The sequence below is a fragment of the Cetorhinus maximus genome, chromosome 6 (genome assembly GCF_964194155.1).
Source record: "Cetorhinus maximus chromosome 6, sCetMax3.hap1.1, whole genome shotgun sequence".
NCBI classification, from domain to species: Eukaryota; Metazoa; Chordata; class Chondrichthyes; order Lamniformes; family Cetorhinidae; genus Cetorhinus; species Cetorhinus maximus.
Window position 1 is genome coordinate 68,787,023 of NC_135884.1, and position 19,313 is coordinate 68,806,335.

Consider the following 19,313-nt stretch of genomic DNA (forward strand, 5'->3'; position numbering starts at 1 on the left):
GATCTTCAATGTGAAAACAAGCCCAGCCAGGGAAGCAGGGTGCTGGTGGATGGGGAGTAATTGGGTGTCCATTCAAGGAAGAAGCCAGAGCGCCCTCAAACCCAGTGAGGGATGGAGATGTAATTAGATTTCAAGATGATTAGGACCAGTAAATTGGAAACTGTAAAAGTGGCAGAGGATGTCAAGAGACAAAGATATAGAAGGGAAGACGACTGAACAAGGGAAAAAAAATAGGTTCGAGATAGTGGGGCGTTGATGTTGAAATTGTGCTGCAGTAAAATACATGCTTTAAGTTTGTAATTAAGCACAGATGTCACCAGTTGGGGAAAGATTAGGGAATCATTGCAAGAGTATAAAAACCAGTTCACTCTGGGGTCTTGGAGGAACTGGGTTAGTCTGTGACTTTGCTTTGCTGACTTGGAAATAAGCCTGTTTTAAGGTACAAGCAAGCTTCAGACTCATTCTTCCTCAACATACAATTATTGGAATTAACATAGTGCAAGGGCATGCAGGAATGATGAGTCAACCAGCGAGGTCCTGTTTGTAGATTTTGGGAAGGAGAGAGATGGGGCCTTTGCAAGGTTGGGGGTCACAAAGGGAAGATGTCCAAGGGAGATGAGGTGAGTGGCAGTCTGTATAGCCTTCTGGACTCAACATTGAGTTCAGCTGCTTTTTTGTGGTGACGATTCTGCTTTTCACATTTAAGCAACCTCTAGACTCCCCTTCTTTACTTGTTCCATTATCATCCCTTTATGGCTCATACCATCAATCCATTTTGCCATTTAATCTCTCCTCCCTTCCACGCTTGCCTTTTGTTCTCTGCCCATCCCCACCCTCTCAGCCTTGCTTAAAACTGTCACATTGCAAAGTACTCTGAGTTCTGACAAAAGGTCATTGACCTGAAACATTTAACTTTGTTTCTGTCTGCATAGATTCTGCTGAGTACTTCCAGCATTTTGTGTTTTATTTCACTGCTCCTTAGACCTCTTGGCAATCCCTGCTAGAAAATGTGTACCTGTGTGGGCAAGAATGGGATTGGGCTGATTTGTGATGCCTTCCATGGTCAAATATCTGGGCTGAACTTTTTTTTCGGAGAGTGGTCAGTTGGGTGCCCTAGTAAGTGATGATGTGTTCAAAGGAGGAGGGGGTGAAAAACTGGCCAGAAGTAAAATATCCCAAAATAAAAAAAGCAACTGTTTATTTCTCAATCCATACAGGGCACATTGAAGAGCAGGCTCCAGTCAGATGGTGCAATCTGCTTTTCATTTCCTTAGTAAGATTTGGATTCAATCGGAGTGGAGTTACTTTGATGACATTAGAGAATCATGGAATGGTTACAGCACAGAAGTAGACCATTTGGCCCTGATGTCTCTGCTGGCTCTCTGCAAGAGCAATTCAGCTAGTCCCCACTGCCCTGCCCTTTTTCCATAACCCTGCAATTTTTTTTCTCTTCAGATACTTATCCAATTCCCTTCTGAAAGTAACAATTGAAGCCACCGCATTCCAGATCCTAACAACTCTATGTAAAAATGTTTTTCCTCATGTTGCCGCTGGTTCTTTTGCCATTCGTTACTATCCTCTGGTTCTTGACTCTTCCACCAATGCGAACAGTTTCTACCTACTCTGTCCAGCCTCCTCATGACTTTGAATACTGCTAATAAATCTCCTCTCAACCCCCTTTAAGGAGAACAACCCCAGTTTCTCCAGCCAACAAAGTCCCTCATCCCTGAACAATTCTCAAAGATCGTTTTGGCACTCCCTCTAAAGCCTTCATGTCCTTCCTGAAGTGCAGAGCCCAGGACTGGACAAAATACTGCAGTTGGGGCCAAATCAGCGTTTTATTACGGTTCACCATAACAACTTCCTTTTGTATTCTATGCCTCCATTTATAAAGTCCAAGGTCCCCTGTGCCTTTTTACCTGCCCTGCCACTTTCGAAGATTTGTGTACACACATCCCCAGGTATCTGCTCCTGAACCTCTTTTTAGAATTGCACCCTTTTTCCTCTCCTCGTTCTTCCTACATTGGGGCTCTGCTATGGCACAGAGTTTGGTATAATGCTGGTTTGTCTTGAACCCCAAAATTTCCATTTAAATTTTTCCTTTCAGGACTAATTTCCAATCTTTTTTCATGATGTGTAAAACACTGAAGTATAAATGCTCCACAAATGACCAACTTCCACCTCTGAGAGTCCTCAGGCTTCAGGGATCAATGTTTTCAGGAAAGGCTAAGAGCATTACCAGAGCCCTTTCAGTGGAAACTTTTCAAGGAAGAATGAAGATCCTTTAATTTATTACGTTATACTTTATTGTTTAAACTGGGGTGCTGCTAACATCAAAAGAATCTGGATTTTGGGTGGAGTGACTGAGCCCAGCAGTATAAAGAAACTGAAGTAATAATACCTAAAGAGATATTAGCTCAGTGAGTTTGTGCAGTGAGCGGCTTTGGCTTTTTCAATTAAAAGGGAGGTGATTACAGAGTGGTAGTTATTTAAAATTGCAAAGGATGAAACAGTGTGGATAGAATCAAACTGTTTCCAGTAATTTAGGGGTTTATAATGAGGAACATGGAGAAAAGATTAAATGTAAGAAATTTATGAGAGAGTGACAAGTTTTTTTTAACATATGGGTCATGGAATGTACTATTAGAGATCGTGATTGAAGCAGTGATCATGTCAACATTTTAGGAATAGATTGGAAATATGGTTAAAGGAAAGGAGGGAAATCAAGGGATTTGGAAATGGTGAATGCTAGGAATTAGTTGAAGTTGAAATCAGAAAAACTTTTTATAAAACATTCCCCCATTCTTTGAACAATTTCTCTCCTTTTGACAATTGTAATCTGTGTCGTAAAGTAGAGCACAACAGTGATATTCTTAAAACCTCTACTATTTCATTGAACTTCCTTTGACTTGATTTCAAGAGGGTTAAAAAACTGGTTTTGGTAAAACACTTTATTAGTGGCTGATGTGGTCCCCAGGACACCAGGCTGCGTTATAGCAGGGCTCCAGTGTACCAAAATGTACCACTTCACACGTCTCAGCATTAAATTTCATTTGCCACTGGCATTCCGCCAGCATGTCTTCTTTTGAAGTCTGTCACTATCCTCCTCCTCAGTTCACAATATTTCCAAGTTTTATATCATCTGCATATTTTGAAATTGTCTGTCATTAACATGGACCACCTTTGATCTATTGCTTAAATCCACTACTCACCAGTATGTGTCAGACCTGTGATCGTTGGAACAGTGACTGTTCTTAGTTCTTGATGATCACAGTCAAGGATAGGCCAGACCAAGTGGGGGCCTCCCATGGTGGTAGTTGAACTCCATGACCTTGGGTTTAGTAGTTTGGAACAATAATATTGCACGTGTAGATACCATTCACACTCGGTGCAAGGACCATCTACGCCATACTGTTGAGCCTCTTTTTTTGCTCTTTGTTTGTGAGCATTGCTGGCAAGGCTATTTTTTAATTGCTCTTGAGAAGGTGGTTGTTAGCTGTCAACTTGAAGCATTGCAGTCCAAGTGGTGTAGATACATAATAGTACATTTTGAAGCGGTTTGATACACTAGGCCGTTGCACAAGGCAGTTAAGAGTCAACCCAGATTGCTGTAGGTCTGTAATCATGTGCAGGCCAGACCGGGTAGGGCTGGCAGATTTCAATCCCGAAAGGGCATTAGTGAACCAGATAGGATTTTATAACAATCGAATGGTTTCATAATTGTTATTAATGGGACCAATATTTTATTCCAGATTTATTAATTGAATTTAAATTCCCTAACTGCCGTGGTGGGATTTGAACATATGACTCCAGAACCTTAGTCTGGGCCTCTGGATCACTAGTCCAATGACATTACCACTGTACTACCATCCCCTAACAATTGGCCAAAACTACTGTAAAAATACTGAAAGAGTTAACTTTGGGGGTCGATGGCCTTTCATTGGATGTTCTGATGAAAGGCCAGCGACTTGAAGTGTTGACTGTATTAACACCCAGTGTGGTTCGGGAAGATGCCCTCCTGCTGGTTCTTGGCACGTCAAAAAGAGTTATCCCTGTGCCATTTTGGTGCGATATGGGCTCAATATGTGAATCCAAGCGGATGGAGTGAGTTTTATTTTAACTTGTACAAAACCTTTATCTACTTCACTTCATTTCAGATTTTGACTCATGTTGGGGTTGTGGTTTCTGCCTGTAGGCCCTGACCTGTTGGGGTACTGTCCATTGGATTTTTTTGTTGCCTCTTGCAGTCACTGATTCATGTTTATAGCGATTCTAATATTACTTTAAAGGAAGAGGCTTACAAATGTTGGCAAAAATTCTAAGCCTGAGGATTGGGAGGATTTTAAAGAGAATATGCGAGTAAGCTAGCAAGAGACAAAAACAGATTGTAAAAGCTTCTTACAGATATGTTTTTAAAAAAACAGAGATTAGTGAAAGTAAAGGTGGGTCTGTTAGAGGAAGAGACAGACAAAATTATAATTGGGAATAAGGAAAATGGCAGACATGAAACAAATACTTTATCTATCTTCATGGTAGAAGACATTTTAAAAAAAAAAAAAAATATCTGGAAATAATGGAGAAATCAAGGTCCTTGTGAGAATGAGGAGCTTGAATTAGTATCAGTAAAGGAATAGTTCCATTAATTTCTCTGGTACTAAAGTCAACAAATCCCCTGGACCTGATGGCCTACATCTTAGGGTTTTAAGACGTAGCTACAGAGATACTGGTAGTGTACACATTAGTTTTGATTTTATAGAATTCCCTAGATTCTAGAATATAATCCCCATGGATTGGAAGGTACCAAACCCCACAGTTATAAGAAGGGGAGAGTAAACGGAACTACAGGCCTGTTAGCCTGATATCCGTGGTAGGGAAAATGCTAGATTCTCTTATTAGGGACATGGTAACAGGGTACTTAGAAAATTCATAAAATGATTAGTTAGAGTCAACACTGATTCATGAAAGGGAAGTATTTTGTTTAAAATTTTGTTTGAGGTTGTGTCTAGCAGGATAGATGAGGAACCACCAGTAGATGTGGTGTATTTGTATTTTCTAAAAAAACATTTGATAAAGTCCACACCAGAGAATATTACTCAAAAAAGAGCTCATGGGATTGAGGTTAATATATTAATAATATATATTATAGATTGGTTAATAGACAGAAAACAGTAGGGATAAACGGGTCATTTCCAGGTTAGCAGGCTGTACCTGGTGGGTTAGTGTATATATATATCAATGACTTGGGTGAGAGAACCGAGACTTTCCAGGTTTGCAGATGATACAAAGTTAAGTGGGAATGTAAGCTGCGAGGAGGATGTAAGGAGTCAGACTCGTTTTTTTTTTAGTTCTTTCACGGGATGAGAGCATCACTGGCAATGCCAGCATTTGTTGCCCATCATATTTTTGCCCTCGAGAGGTGATGGTGAACCACCTTCTTGAACCACTGCAGTCCATCTGATGTGGGTACGCCTGCGGTGCTGTTAGGAAGGGTGTTCCAGGATTTGACCCAGTGACTGAAGGAATGGCGATATAGTTGAGGCATGATTTGGTGAGTATGACTGTCAGGCTATTGCTTAACTAGTCTGTGGGTCAGCTCTCCCAATTTTAACACATCCTCGGATGTTAGTAGAGTGGGCTTTGCAAGACCGTTGTCATTTCTGGTGTCCAGGTTGAAGCCAGGTGATCCATCCAGTTTCATTCTCTGACTTTTCTGTAACTGGTACAATTTAGTGGCACACTAGGCTGTTTCAGAGGGCAGTTAAGTGTCAACCACATATTTTGTGGGTCTAGAGGAGTCGCATGTAGGCTAGACTGGGTAAGGATGGCATATTACCTTCCTTAAAGGACATTTACGACAATGCGGTAATTTTATGGTCTGAGACTAGCTTTTAATTCCACTTTGATAATTTATTGAATTTAAATTCCATGAGCCTCCATGGTGGGATTTGAATTTGTGCTCCCAGAGCATTAGTTGGGCCCTCTGGATTACAAGTCCAGTAACATTACCTCTACATCACTGAGTGGACAGGAACATGGTAGATGGAGTATAATGTGGGAAATCGTGAAGGTAAGCACTTTGGAAGGAAAAATAAAAAAAACAATTTTATTAAATGGCAAGAGACTGGAGAATGTTGGTATTCAGAGGGACCTGGGTGTCTTTGTTTACATATCACAGGACGTTAACTTGCAGGTACAGCAAGTAATTAGGAAGGCAAATGGTATGCTAGCCTTTATTATAAAAGGATTGGAGTATATGAGTAAGGAAGTCTTAAACCACATTTGTATAGAGCTTTGGTGAGACTCTCCAATTTTGGTCTCCCTATCTAAGAAAGGACTCCGGGAGAGAGTGCAACAAAAGTTGTTTCTGGGGATGAGAAGACTATCCTACAAGGAGAGATTTTTCCTAGAGTTTAGAAGATTGAGAGGTGATCAGATTTTAAATATATAAAATTCTTAAGAGACTTGACAAAGTAGATGCTGAGAAAATGTTTCCTCCGGCTGGAGAATCTGGAACAAAGGGTCATGGTATCTCCTTCTCAAAACAAGGGTTTGGCTATTTAGGACAGAGATAAGAAATTTCTTCAATTGAAGGATTGCGAATCTTTGGAATGTTCTACCTCAGTGCTGTGGATGTGCTCAAGTGTTGAGTATATTCAAGACAGAGATTGATTTTTGGATACCAAGAGAATTGAGGAATATGGGGATAGCGCAGCAAGGTGGAGTTGAGATAGATCAGTCATGATCTTATTGACTGGTGGAAGAGGCTCTATAGGCCAAATGACCTACCCCTGCTTCTGGTTCTTATGTTCTCTAGGTACCATTCTTTTGGGTCCTGGTTACTCTGGTACTCTCCAAGTAGGCTTCAAGTGATCTTGTCCTCACTCGAATCTCCCACAGTGATTGGTAGCATGCAATGATGACACCTCCTTACATTGCCCAGAACTCATAATCAGAAGGAATGGGGTGGATTATAGACTGAAGTTTGTTCCACCTGAAGGCTTTGCTCAGAAACATCATAGAGGAATAATTGCCAAAAATGTCTTGATTAATTTTGACAGATCTTGGTTCACTTTGTAGTTTGAAGGAATGTTCAATTCAAAATTTAAATGAATTATACCCCCCCCCTCCCCCCCACCACAGTGTCCAACGCATTTGGAGCAGCATGTTAATAAACCATTCTATCTTCTACCGTGTACATGACCAGATTTGTTCTAGAAGGTACCATTGTTACCCCCCCTCCCCCCATCACCACCCAAGCAAAACAAAAAAAAACCATGTGGGCAAAGTATACAGTGATCCTAAATAATAATACTGACTTGGACAGACAGCTTGCTGAGTTCTGCTACCAAATGCATATATGATGAGGAAATGAATACAATCAGTATGTGGAGCTCCAGATATCATTGTATAAAAAAAACCTTTTTTATGCATGCCACAAGCTCCAATTCTGTTGCTTCAGGCTTGCTTTCTTATACAGGAACGTTAACACACCCTTCATTGTCTCGTGCATTATGGATGGCATCTAGAGACAGCCTTTGTTGGGGAGGATCTTTGGTGTGGTTGCTTTGCTGCTGCACAAAGTCCTTCAAAAGCTTACCTACAAGATATCCAATATGCATGTGAATTTAGCCTCGTTTAGCTTCATTGTTAAGTCTGGTGATTTCCCTGTCTCATTGATCCCTCTCCCCGATAGTACTGATCGCTTTAGCTCTGGGTCCTCAACCTAGGCACTTTCAGTGACATCAGACATTTATAGAACACCTTTGACACAGTAAAGTGTCCCAAAAATTAATTCCAAGCCACAGCAGATGATGATAGGATAGTTGATCTAATTCTTGATGTCAAGGCTTTGGAGAGGACCCAGAGGAGATTTACTAGAATGACAACCAGTTCAGTTATCTGGAGACATTGTATTTGTTAGAGAAGGTTAAGGGAAGTATTGATAGAGGTGTTCAAAATTATGAAGGGTTTCGATGGAGTAAATAAGGAGAAACTGTTTCCAGTGGAAGTAAGGTTGTGAACCAGAGGACAGAGATTTAAGGTAATTGCAAAAGCACGAGGAAAAAGAAATTACGCAGTGAGCTGTTACAATCTGCAATGCACTGCACGAAAAGGTGGTGGAAGCAGATTCAATAATTTTCAAATAGTAATTGGATAAATATTTGAAGTGGAAAAATTTACAGGCATATTAGGAGAGAGCAGGTGAGTGGGACTAATTGGATGTAACTTACCAAGAGATGGCACAAGCCTGATGAACCACATGGCCCCCTGTGCTGTATCATTCTATGGTTTATGGTCAGAGGTATGTTTTAAGGAGTCCTAAAGGAGGGGAGAGCTTTAGGGAGTGAACTCTAGAGCTTGTGGCCTACGTGCTTGAAGGCCAATCTGACAAGGGTGGGGCGAAGGGAGTGGGGGGGGTGGGGAGGAGGTGGGGGATGTACAGGAGGCCAGTGTTGAAGGCAGACAGAGTTCTCAGATGTTTGTACAGACTCTGAGAGCTGCCCTTTGTATTCTGTGTGCTGTGTCTTGGTACCACCGGCGGGAAAACATGCATGAAGTTGGAATGATGTTTTTTAAGCGCTGCTCCCTGTCCAATAGCCAGGGAAGGCTCATGTGGGTTACCCAAGCCTATCTCTAGGTATCTTGTATGTATTCTAGGAGATTTTTCCTGTTTTGATTAGAGACAGTGCACACGAGCAACAGTAAAGTGAGACAACACTAACATTGCAGCGTTGTGAGTCGCAACATCTTTACATCAAAAAGATGTTTTTAGGGGTGGGGTTGGGGGGAGGGGGCAAGATTCTGTGGCCTTGATGTTTCAAAGACTGACTGCATTATATTCGTTTTTCAGAATTGCCAGTAAATTTTCTCCCTGGTTGTTGACAGCCTTGGATTCCTGGGGACGCCAGGACAATCTGAGGGGGCTTGGGACTACATTCACACGGGGTTAAAGGCCTTGGTGAGAGTCCATGCATTGAGGCAGTAACTTGTGATTGTTTATCTCGCAACTATGAATAAATTCAGGGATTACAGCACCCCCCCCCCCCCTCCATCCCCACCCCATCAGAAACAGCAGTGATTCTTAAAATAAACCTTTTAAGCAAACTCATGCTATATGATTTGTCTAACCTTGTGCAGTTGATGGGTGAAGAAATCGTAGAGAAAATAAAATCGAGACTCAAGTTGGGCACGAACGTATTATTTTTGTTCCTTGTTTTGTTTTGCCTTGGTGGCTGTGGACTAAAGAAGGTAGATGAGTGGGGGAAGGGAGAGCTACTGGACAGCAAACTGCAAACTTCCAATGCTTCCAACGTCCGCGCCCCCCCCCCCCCCCCCCCCCCCCCCCAACAAAACCTGTCAAGTTTAGGAAAGTTTATTCCCCCGGCGATATGAATTGTAACTAATGTTTTGCACAGACCGAAACGCAGGAGCCGACGAACCCCATAACTTTCATTTGAAAATCCTTCCTTCCAAAAGGCAGAATTCCCCTGGAGTTACAGCAAACTCGTCTTTTTTTTCAGAAAACAGGGCTTTGTTTGGTTACCATAGAAACAGGATGTTGAGGAATTGACTCCTTTCCACAGAGGGAAGAGGTCAGAAAGGTTTTTTTAGCCATTCTTTGTTCAGCTGTACAAGGGCCTTTTTTTCTGGCCATGGACGATCAGAGGGGCTGCAATGCTGGCCCCGCTCTTCAATTGAATGTAAATTACCTCCATACAAAGGTTTCAAATAACCTGTTTTTGGGGGTGGGGGTGAGACACAAACAGAGCAGCAGCTCTGCAGAGTTCTTACACGAAAGAGTTTGAGCTGCAGAGGATTGGACATAGTTCGAGCTGCTGAGAGTGAGACAGAGCCAGCTCCCCAGGCACAAGTGACACTTCACCCACAAGGTCAGAGCATCGCAAGTGGGTCAAGTGAATTTTTTAAAAAGCATGGATACTTAGATTGAAAGCTAAGTGATCAGTCTGTACGTTTCTCTCCCTTTTCTCTTTCTGATCCTGACTTGGAGTCTCTCTGTTTATCTATCTGTCTATCTCTGCCCCTTTATCTCACTCTTTTTTTTATATATCAGTGCTTCATAGTTCACCCACAACCGTCCCTCGCCAACAATGTCCTCTCACTTCACATACTACCTCACTGATCATTCTGTCTCTCAGATTCCCACTTTCAAGCTCTCCCCCTCTGCCTGTCTCCCCCTTTCCCGCCCCCCACCCCCTCCTTGCTGATCTTGCTGTCTCAGGCTGGGGCATGGGCTGTCGTCACGCCGTGCAGTCTGAGTAATGAATGAGAACAGGGTCTAGTACAGTTCACAATCTCATCTCCAGCTGCTTGATGTCTGTCCCAGCGTTGATCATGGCTTGGTCTTGGCTTTACACTGACCAGAGGCGCAAGACAGTGTGTGAGAGGCTGGCGCATGGGGGACGGGCATGTTGGTGCCTGGCGGGGGACAGGCGTGTGTGTGCCCAGTGGGGGGACAACGGGCGTGTTGGTGCCCAGGGAGAGGGGGGACACGGGCGAGTGGGCTCTGTCACGAGTGCATTAGGGATGCATTTCTGTTTCCGGCTTGGAATGTGGCAGAGTTTAGTGCCCTACATAAAGGGCTGCTTGAGTTGTGAGAACTATTGAAAGCATTTGAGATTAAGATTTTACATACTGTTTCTGTGGTATGCAAGAGAAACAGTGCTTTAAATTATGCTCGTGGAGCAACCATTAATGATCTTTTGCACAATTAATGCAGATTTTTATTTGAACGCTATTGAAGTGTGAGTCTTTGTGCATGTCGGGCGAAGGCAAGATCAGACTTGGCTGTGGTCATTCCCTTGATCAAGAGGCATTAGCAATGATCACATGGGTGATGTAACAGAAGAGGGTTGTAACTTAGCGAGAGTCAGCACCTTCAAGAAAGATGGAAATTGGTGGGACAGAGGAATGAGAAGTGACCCGTGAAATGTTGATTCCTATTCTTTGCAATGCTTCATGTCGGCTTCATGTAGCTGGTGGACGGGCAATCTGATCCATGAGCCACTGTCTTTCTAGGTGCTGTGTTAAAGACTTTTGAAGTGGAGCCCTGAACAAGTGTGGATCTTGATAAAGATCAAGTGTAGGAAGCTTGAGCACATTACACAGACTTTTTAATTTTCACCATCGCTGAAACACTGTCTGTGTTGTTGTAATAGCCAGTAACAGAAAAGTCCATTGTAGTTCCAGCCTGAGGAAAAGTTGATGTGTTTATATTCATATTTGTCAGTGTATAATCCAGTGCTGTGCAGACTAAAACAATAGGGGTGTGTATCTTGTTTGTAGGTTGTCGTACAACAACCTAAGTTTTAATTTGAGTTGCAGTGTTTTGTTGGGGTTTTTTGTGAAGTAAAATAATGGGCGTGCAGATTTTTCAAAATATGGCTTAATATGTATGAAATGTAATTGCACACTCTGTGCACACACTTCCTAAGATGCGTAATACCATGGTGAAGCAGTACTGTTGGGTTTGTTTTTTGTAGCTCATGTTGTGGCATTCAGGTGCCAACTTGGTTTATTTTGCTTTCTAAATCCAGCTCCTGTATTCTAGTTTCAACAAGTTAACCAACAGGAATCTGGACAGAATGCACAGGCCAACTAAATCGGAATCAAATGCTAAATTTCAAAGTGCCCCTAATAGTGCTTGTTGGGCTGGGAGAGAGAAGGTGGTGGCGATTGCTTGACATCAGCTGGGTATCGCACAACCCGAAGGTGCATCAGAGTGATGTCTCTCTTGCCCTTTCAGTATGGCACCGATATGATAGTATTCCTAGTGAAGCAAACTGGTTCTAGGATTATTTGTACTTGCCAATAAGTGGAAACATTTTGTCTTAATTTAACAAAGGCAGAAGGTCAACAGAGCAATGTATCAATTCAGTACATTACCCTCAATCTAATAATTAATGCTGAGCAACTGGGTTTCTTTTATTTGTTTTCTATCTGGGTGGGTTTCGCTCCACCAAATAGTAACGTCGACCTCATGATGAAGGGAAAACACTTCTGAAAAGATTCTGATGAAGAGTCATACGGACTCGAAACGTCGGCTGTATTCCTCTCCACAGATGCTGTCAGACCTGCTGAGTTTTTCCAGGTATTTTTGTTTTTGTTTCTGAAATGATTGGTGCTGTTTTATTTTACAGCCTATTGTCTAGCTGATGCTCCAGTGCAGTACTGAGGCGATGCTGTATTGTCGGAGACACCAAACAGTATCCCTATTTGCCTTCTCGGGTGGCTGCAAAAGATCCCATTGGATTATTTGAAGAGAAACCAGGAAGTTCTCCCTGGTGTCCTTGCCAATACTTACCCCATAACCAACATCACTAAAGCAAATTGTCATTATCTTGTTGCTGTTTGTGCATTTCTAGCACTACAACAGTGACTACTCAAACGTACTCAATTGACTATGAATCTGAGATGTCCCAAGATCGCAAATGATGCAAAATAAAAATCCAAGTTCTTTATTCCTTAATTTAGAAATATGGCCAGCTGTTTCCTGTATGTTCCAGCTGTAATTTGTGAGGATTTTTCTTTTTGCAAAAAATCTTCCATTTCTGCTAGTGTTCAACTCAGGGTACATACAGTGTCCCAAAGTTATAATAAGCCTATTGTATGTTGACCGTGGTCATTGCAAAATAGGGTCATGGCACGGGACATGCAGAGTCTCAAAGTCTTTCCCCTAACTAAGAAATCATTTATAAAAGAACTGCCTTTGCCTCTGTGTTTATTCTTAATTCATTTTGGGAACAATTACATCACTGGCAAGGCCAGCATTTATTGTCCATCTCTACCTGCCCTCGAAGGTGGTGGTGAGCAGATGTCTTAGACTGCTGCAGTCCCTGTGGTAATGGTGCTCCAACTGCCGGGTATTCTGTAAGCAGTATACATTGCAGCCTCAGTGCAAACGTTTAAGGTGCTGGATAGGTTATAGACCTGCTTTGTGCAGGTTGGCATTGAGCTTTTGGAGTGTTGTTGCAACGTAATCCTTATTTGTGCCTTGGACGTGAAGGAGAAACTTTAGGGAGTCAGGAGATGAGCCACACACTGCAGACTACCCAGTCTCTGGTAGTCACAGTATTATTGCAGCTGATCTGGTTTGAGTTTGTGCGTTCTCAGCAGTTTGTTGCGAGTTTCCCAAACTTTGGGATTTTTTATGTTCCACCTAAAGGGGGTAGACGGAGCCCCAATTTAACATCCCATCCAAAAGATGGCACCTCTGAGAATGCAGCAACCTGTCAGCACTATACTGGGAGTATCAGCCTGCTCTGTTGTGCTCAAGTCCTGGAGTGGACTTGAACCCACAGCCTTCTGACTCGGGCAAGAGTGCTCCCACTGAGTCCGTGTATAGGGAACACCTGGTGGTCGTGGTGTATGTTAGTGGCACAAATTCCTTATGTGGGGAAGCGAGATGCTTTATAGCTGAATGGAGTCCACTCTGGTACTGACAAATGAAGGATAAAAGCTGCCCAATTTTTGTAGGTGAAGATCTGAAGTTTAAGGAGGAAAATCCTGTTGTGCCCTCCTTTGAAAAGAGTGATGAGGAAAAACCACCAAAGTTTGAGGCGGTGATCTTGCAGATACCATTTTCCTTTAGTGTTTCCTTGGTGTTTCATGGATGCTTGTTCAAAATAAACTTGCCAGGGTCAGTCACCTGAAAAGGCTCCACAACAACAGGCAGTCACTCTTCCTGAACCCAATGAAGGGCAGGAGGTCCTGCTGCTGGCTGGGGTCCTGTGTGTTGGGAGTCGATGGCCCCTAGTGCCTCATTAAAACCAACGTAAAAGCATCTGCCAACCCTAGGGGAGGATAGTCTGATGTGATTTTCAGCAATTAAAGGGACTTCAGCAGCAAAAGGCTGAGGGAGTGTGAGCCACAGTGACACTGATCTTTCTAGACAGCTCATACTCTTGTCACATTAACCCTCTTGCAACAGCTTTGCTTCAAGGTTTATTTTTCCAGTTTTTTCCCCTCATGTTGGGCTACAGTTTCAAGGATGTAGGACGTGCTCCAGTACATCACTGAAGTTAGCCGTTCTTTACACTAAAGCCTAGTCTGTGTCAACAGGCCATTTAACCATCCGGGCCCTGCAGACAAGCTGGATGGTGTTCTTGTATGATGTGCATGCTCTCCAGTAGGACACTAGATAGCAGTGAGGAATGGGAATTCTGGTTTAATTTGTCTCCGGTTCATCTCAGTCCAGGGTGTTGAAGCCAACTGCAGCACTTCAGCTGCTGTTCGAACTGAAATTAGTTAACTTGGCAAATTACTAGGGATAAAACACGTGCTTGACTCTTCAACCTATCGAGCCTGTCCTGTTAGATTCATCAAGCAGATGCCCTGCCCCGTCCCGTTTCATATTTCTTACTAATGGGTGACCTGGAATATTGCTGGAGCTGAGTTTAAGGGTGGGAATAGTTAGAAACCAAGCTGTTAATTTTTTAATTAGCTCTAATTAAGTTGCAACTTAGCCAGCGGAAGACTTCTACCATATTAGAGAGAGGCAAGATTTGGAACTTTTCACCTGCCTTCACTAAAAAGGCAGTGGGAGAAGTATAGTGGTGGAGAGGTTTAAGGAGGTAGTTACAAAACAGAGATCATGGTGGTTGAATGCACTGCCCTTTAATGTTGGGGTGGACAAGGGAGGTGAACAGATTTTTTGATTGATATGGAGCAAAGGTGGGTAAGGCTGTAAACTCTGGAGTTTCCTCCTGAAACATCTCCACTTCTTCATATCTTTTTTCCTTCTTTCAAGACGCTCCTTAGTCGTCTTTTGTTTTGACCGAACCTTTGGCCATGTGGCCAAGTATCTCCTTATGTGGGTTGGAGCCAAACTTTGATTACACTCCTGCAAAGTGCTTGGCGTCATTTCATATATAGAAGGTATTATATAAATACAAGTTGTAATTGGTGTAAATGGGGTTAAGATACAGGTCAGTCATAATTTAATGGAATGGCAGAACAGGCTCAAGGGGCTGAATGGCCCACTTCTCTTTCTCAGAGGTCTGAGTCAGGAGGAATGGAGAGCCTTTGAGAACATAGAAGACTGGGGGAGGCTGCTGGGTTGGGGTGTCACCAGTTTTGTTTCCTCCCTGTCCAGTCAAGGTCAGTATTCGATAACCTTCACATCGAAGTGAATACAAACTGGTTTCAAGCATTTATCAGGACTGCTGGATAACGTTGCTGCTTTCAGCTGTGCTCTTTCACCAGGCATGCAATGTTTGGTATGTAGCCGTGCATCATTACCAACAAACTTAAAATACTCCGCTGGCCTGGCAAACCTTTTCAGGACAGCTGCTGTTGAGAGGCTGGTGATATGGCTGTGATTTTCAGCCATTATACTGTAATCTCAGATCTTGCTATTGTAATTGGTCAAAGAAACAAAATGCATGTCTGGAAAGGAGCCCACCTCTGCACCAGTGAGAGTGCACGTTGGCAGCTTTTAACCATTCCCAGGAAGAAGAAAGTGTTTCTTTGGCAAAATGCTTCCTGTCCTCGCCAAATCCCTCCCTCCATCGCGAGGTTTAGCTGAGAATAATTGTGTACAGAAACTGAATGAGCATGAGTGTTTGCAGGGGGAGGGGAGGAGGCCTGATGGATTTAAATCAGTTGCTGTGCTTGTGTGCAGTTATTGGAGTGTTTGAGGGGAGATCTGGCTGAGTTGTGTTTTTTTTGTTGCTGGTTGCTGTGCTCCCAGTAAATGGAACAAATTATCCAAAAGCCCATATAGAGGGATGCCTTGGCTAGAAAACTGACAATACTCCCCTTGGTTTCTCCATTCTTTTACTCTCCAGGATTTCTCTCTTGCAATGACTTGTGGCAGAAGGATATGAATTGTACAAGGAGGTAAATAGTACATTATTATAAATAGACTGATGAAGTGGAGTGTTATTTTAATCTTGCTGTCAACTTGGCTCATTTGGTAGCATTCTCACCTAGAATCAGAGATTGTGTGCTCGTGTCCTACTGCAGATTTGAGTGCGTACTCACTGCCGTACTGAGGGAGCTCTGCGCTATTGGAAATCTCAAGACTTTAAACTGTGGGTCTGTGCTCTCAGGTGGGTCTCAAGGCACTATATTTGAAGTAGAGCAGTAAAGATCTCACCATTGCCTCAACCAGCATTTATCTCTCAGCCAACAGGACAAAACAATAGATTTAACTGAGATAAAAACAAAAAACTGCGGATGCTGGAAATCCAAAACAAAAACAGAAATACCTGGAAAAACTCAGCAGGTCTGGCAGCATCGGCAGAGAAGAGCAAATTCATCCCTTTCCTATTTCTACTTAGTTCTGTTGAAGGGTCATGAGGACTCGAAATGTCAACTTTGCTCGTCTCCGCCAATGCTGCCAGACCTGCTGAGTTTTTCCAGGTATTTCTGTTTTTGTAATAGATTTAACTGGTCCTACATCTCACCGCAAGCAAGAACTTGCTGTGTGCAATTAGCTGCTATGTTTGTCTACACATCAACAGGGAGGCACTTCAAAAGCATTTCATTGGTTGTGAAGTGCTTCATGCTTTGAAGTACTAAAGAGTAAGTTTGTTTGCTCTATCCTATCTATGGGGTATGGTAGTTCTCTGGCATCTTGGCTCCACTTCCATTCTTCTTCATGGTTGAATCCAGTGCTTTCCTAAAGTTACTTGGATGCCTGCTTTCCCAGTAACTGTCATTGGCACTGCCTGGGCTCATCAGTTGTGAAGTCCTGACTGTTAACCTGAGTTAAAAATGGCTAAGTCAGCGCAAACCAGAACTTCCTGGTCCGAGTGACTTAACACCATACTGGGTGGTGACCTTCCTGAAAGGACATTCACACAGCGAGTTTACACGGGAAACCATTCCCAACCTTGCCAACAATGAACATGGGTTCAGGGGCCCAGACCAAGGTGAATTCAGCAACAAACATCGTGCTTGGTACAAACACCATACCTCATTCTGTCCTTCAGTTTTCTCCCCATCTTTCCCATGGGAGAAAGGATCCACTGGGTGTATGTCAGCCTCGCAGACCTCCCCCAGATATCCGTGCCACTCTGCATCCATAGACTGAGTGTGGGCTATTCAACTACAAAGGGTGTCACAGCTGAGCTTCTAGCTGGTGCCTTTTGAAAAGGAGTTGGTGGGCAATGAACAGCCTGACTGGCCTGGATTTGTGCTTCTAATCATGTCCATTGTGTCAGCTGTGGGCAGGATTTTAATTTTGTAGCATAGCCAAAAGGCCATTGGTTCCATTGTGCCTGTGCTGGCTCTTGGAAAGAGCCTACTGATTAGTCCCACTCCACTTGCTCTTTCCACTGAGCCCTGCAAATTTTTGCCTTTCAAGTATACATCTAGATTGTTCAGTTCCAATGAGGAGCCATATTGGACTCTCAAAATGTTCATTCTGTTTTTCTCTCCACCGATGCTGCCAGACCTGCCGAGTTTTTCCAGCACTTTCTATTTGTATTTCAGTATTTTTCTTTTATATATCCAGATTGGACTTGGCTGTGAATATTCCTACAGTTGAATAACCTTTGGTGGGGGTTGGTGAGGTGAGGAGGGAAGCAGCAGCTTTGCTTGCTTCCACTTGGATAAATTATGATGGGGTGTTAAGTTTTCCCAGCATATGCAGAAATATAAAATAACTCGAAATGTGAGAATCGTTGGCCACAGACTTGGGTTAACCTTAGTTTTAACTTTGTTTAATGTGAAGTGTTTTTAATAATATTTATACATAATGGCGAAAAGGTCCTGGGAAGACTCATTGGGTCAACATGTACTCATTGAGATCGTTACTGTGACAGAACAGGGTTGGTTATTTCTGTCTCTGCTGGGGTCTGTGCTCATCTTGGCCTGTTCCCCAGCAGCTGTTTAATGGGGCCCAGTTGTCTGGGGCCAGCCCTCACTGCCTCCCATATCCACAGATGTAAGTCAGCCTTGAGAAAGTTCAGGAAATTTAGCTCTTGTGAGTAGGTTCAATCCTCAGTTTCCGACTAATTGAGTTCACCGAGTTATTTAAATAAATGTTTTTAAGTCCACTGGCGTGGTATGGTTTACTGGATTTTTCCTGATGCTGCTGCATAAATATGAAGAGCGTGTCTGTGTAACATTGCTTCATGAGATCTCTCGCATCTAAAACTGGATTACTTTTCCATCCCTCCTCCCTCCAGCCTGAATGGTTAGTCTTTGTTACATTTCCCCTTGTGTGTGTGCCGCACATGTTTGTGTGCACAGGTGATTCAATCCTGTATTTTCTCTTGCCCAGGTGTCAGTCATAGCTGAGCAGGTAGCAATCTGAGTCAGAAATTTGTGTTCAAGTGCAACTCCAGAGATTTGGACATGCAATCTAGGCTGGCCCCATTATCTAGATGGACATTTTTATTTATTTATTCTTGAGATGTGGCCATTGTTGGCAAAGCCAGCATTTATTGCTCATCCATAACTGCCCTTGAGAAGGTGATAGTGAGCTGCCTTCCTGAATTCGTATGGTGTAGGTACAATCATAGGAAGGAGGTTCCAGGATTTTTACCCAAAAACAGAGAAAGAATGGCGATATATTCCCAAATCAGGATGGTGTGTGACTTGGAGGGGAGCTTGCAGGTGGTGCTGCCCCATGTGTTTGCTGCCCTTGTTCTAGGTTGATTTGAGTGCAGAACTGAGGGAGTGTTGCAGCTTTGCAGGTGCCACCTTTGGAGTTTGAAGTTAAACCGAGGCCCTATTTGCCCATGTTGGGATTATTTCAATAAGAACAGAGGGGATTTCTCCCCAGTGTCTTGGCCAATATTCATCCCTCAATCAACATCCCATAAAAACAAAACAAGTTTTTAAATCTTATTGTCTGGAAATTCACTTGCATTGCCCTATGTCGCAATGGGGACTACAATTTTTGAAAGGTACTCTGTTTGTTGTAAAGCAATGTGGAACATAGCAGGTTAAGAAAGACATGATGGAAATAGAATTTCTTTCATTGTTAATACACACAAGCAAGAGTTCCCAGATCTGGGAATCCTGGCTGATTTGTGACCAGGTAGTGTTGAGTGTTTCTTATTTCCCCAACCCGTTTGCCTTCTGCCCCCTTCACTTCCACTTTGCATCATCAACTTGGATGGGAGGTAAGATTACAGCCAAGATTGTCTTCTAAACAGTTAGACATAGTGAAGAGGCTAAGAGTAGGTAGAATGTGCACCCTCTGTCATCCTGCATTACACACACACCCTCCAACATGTGCATTGTGTACACGCACTGTGTGCCCACGGGTCTCCCTTCCCCCCTGCCCACCCATTTCAAGAGCTCTGTAATCCCAATTTCATTGAACCAGTAAGGACCCA

General features: G+C 43.0%; 1 protein-coding gene across 2 annotated transcripts in view; it reads left to right on the forward strand.

The window, feature by feature from the left end:
* Positions 1 to 19,313, forward strand: part of dag1 (dystroglycan 1) — a 125,492-nt gene that overhangs the window by 43,216 nt on the left and 62,963 nt on the right. The window contains exon 2 of one of the 2 annotated variants that reach the window (XM_078543826.1): positions 8,852 to 8,959. The exons of the other annotated variant lie outside the window; for it this stretch is intronic. The gene's annotated coding sequence lies outside the window, so the exon portion shown is untranslated. The remainder of the gene's footprint in view (positions 1 to 8,851; positions 8,960 to 19,313) is intronic. 2 annotated transcript variants of the gene reach the window in all.